This window comes from Mus caroli, unplaced genomic scaffold (assembly GCF_978045245.1).
Source record: "Mus caroli unplaced genomic scaffold, Mus_caroli_1 scaffold_5, whole genome shotgun sequence".
NCBI classification, from domain to species: Eukaryota; Metazoa; Chordata; class Mammalia; order Rodentia; family Muridae; genus Mus; species Mus caroli.
Window position 1 is genome coordinate 35,086,102 of NW_028227260.1, and position 2,607 is coordinate 35,088,708.

At 36.8% G+C, this 2,607-nt stretch overlaps 1 long non-coding RNA gene across 1 annotated transcript; it reads right to left on the reverse strand.

Moving 5' to 3' along the window:
• Positions 1-738: 738 nt before the first annotated feature.
• LOC147004548 (uncharacterized) lies at positions 739-2,282 on the reverse strand. The gene is made up of 3 exons (XR_015047078.1): positions 2,247-2,282; positions 1,222-1,276; positions 739-810 (listed from the first exon to the last, which is right to left on the reverse strand). It is a non-coding gene; the product is annotated as an uncharacterized LOC147004548 (long non-coding RNA).
• Between the last annotated feature and the right edge of the window lie 325 nt (positions 2,283-2,607).

The following is a 2,607-nucleotide window of genomic DNA, read 5'->3' on the forward strand; positions in this document are numbered from 1 at the left end:
CTGGTGAAAATATGGAAATCCTTATTGAGGCTCCTGTAGAAAAGGAAATCTAGAAGTATTTTACTCTCCAGGCATAGCATCCTAAGAAATCTAAAAGAACACACCATAGAAATACCTGCACATTCACTTTTCTGATGTTGCTTTTTACAATAATCCAGGAGTGAATTCATCCTAGAACTCTATCAACTGTGAACAGATTCTAGAAGTAAGGTGTATGCATGCACTGGAGTTAAGACCAAGTGGGAAAGAGAAACAAAATGGTGGCATTTGTAGGAAAATACATAGGAGTAAGAACCAGCCTGGTGTGGTGGCTCACGCCTTTAATCCCAGCACTCGGGAGGCAGAGGCAGGCAGATTTCTGAGTTTGAGGCCAGAGAAACCCTGTCTCAAAAAAAAAAAAAAAAAAAAAAAAAAAAAAGAACAACAACAATGAGAAAGAATCATCAGGTTACTCAAAAATCCTCCAGATTTAGGAGATAAATATTACATACTTTCTCTAAGGAAAAACTTAGATTTAATATATATTCATAGTTGCACAAAAATATGCAATAAGAGCAACATAGAGTCTGTTTGAAGTAAGGAGAATAATGAAGGAGTGGGCACTGATAGAGAACAGGAGCAAAGGAGCAGAAAGTACATACTGGAAATGTAATACTATAACAACACAATGTATAATTTTTTAAAAGGATGAACCCACAGCAACTTGAAAAAAATTCTTACCAATCCTCTTCAAATGTTTCAGGCTTATATGGCAGAATGGGACTATGGAGAAATGACAACTAAATTCAGCCAAGTCTTGTGAATGGCGTTCTGAAATACAAAGGGAATCGATTAGAATAACATATATGCAGCACTAATTGGAGTCAGTGGAGTATCAAAAGAAAAAAAAAAAGACATGCAGACAAAGTTTGGAAGAGGACATGCTAGAGAGGGAATGTGGGAAGAATTGGAGAGAAGAAATGTGGGGTGAATATGATCATATTTAATTGCATCCATATATAAAATTCTCCATAGGGAAAATTTATAATAAAATAAAAAACACTGAAAAATTAAAATGAAATCTATAATAAGTTGTACTTCAATGCTAATCTCCTAGATTTGGTATTTGTAAAATGTCCATAGTAGAGATATCTGAGAGAACATATTTTAGAACCCTAAAATTATTTTTTAAAGCTTTAAAGATAAAAGTCAGTCATGGAAGAAAATACCTGCAACACTTACTCTCAGAATGCAGAGATAAAAGATCACAAAGTTGATGACCAGTCACAGCAGGGCACTGAAAAAAATTCAAAATGCCTTGGAAATGAAATCACACTTATCTCCAACAGGTAAATGAACAGATATTTGTACTAGACACAAAAGTATTTTAAAATATAAATTAAATAAACTAAAAGGGAAATGAATAAATTATCTCCACTGCTCACTTTTCTACTATTTTAAAAAGCATGTCATATAAAACTAGTAAGACTAAGAGGCAAACGAAGAAAAAAATTGTTTTTTGTTTTTGTTTCTTCCTTTGTCTTTGTGATAAGGCTTCACCATGTACCCATACTGACTCAATGGAAAAAAAATAGTGGATTTGTGAGTTTTTAATTTGTTTCTTGGTTAGTTTTTCCTCTTGGAGGAAAGAGTTTATTTTAATTTACAAGTTAATCAGGGCAGGAACACAAGGTCTTACCATAAACCCAGGCTGATGCAAAGCATTAAAAAAATTTAAAAAAAAAAAGGTGTTCTGTATTTAAAAAAAAAATGGTGTTCTGTAGGTTTTGGTTTTATTTATTTATTTGGGTGCGGTTTTTCTTTTTCTCCCCCTCCACCACCACCAGGCCCCCTAAGGCTTCACTGTGGAAATAGACTCAAGTAAAAGATGAAAAAAATAGTTTTTTGGTTTTTTTGTTTGTTTGTTTTTGAGACAAGGCCTAACTCTCTACCCAGGCTGTGACAAAACACGAAATCCACTTGCTTCAGCCACCAGTACACCATCACACCTGGACTAAAATAAATCTTTGAAGAAGAGGTGAAACGATGTGTGGAATATTTTAAATAGAGAATGTGAAGAGATTGGTCACAAAATGAAGTGACGCACACCTCAGGAACCAATACCTCTACACAGTAACACAAAATTGACCTTCGAGCATCCAAGGCGGAACCCGTAAAAACCCGTAAGATTGATAAGTCCCAAAACCCCGTGTCTATGTCCTTCATCCCAAATAAGTTCAATTTAAAAAGAAATGTCTGTCATTTACCTCAGTGAGAGGGTCGGGAGAATCTTCTGACTTTTCAGGCACCTTTGTCGCACGGCAGCAGCTTATTTCTAGTCAAGAGATCCTCAAAAGCGGAGAGTGAGAAAGCACGCGCAAGCGCAAGGGCGCGGGTCCTCAAAAGCCCCTCTGAGGACCCCAAGGGTTCCTTTTCAAACTTAGCGCTCTGACTGGGGGATTCCTATTGGCTTAGCTTGGGTCAGCTGACCTCTCTCCACCTCAGCTCCGTGCCCTTCTCCAGGCTACGAGGCCCTGTCCTGACTGGCAAATCACGTTTAGGTACCTACGCATCTGCCTACATCTTTTTTCAAGAAAAGTTACGTGGAATATATGAGTATGACTTAAG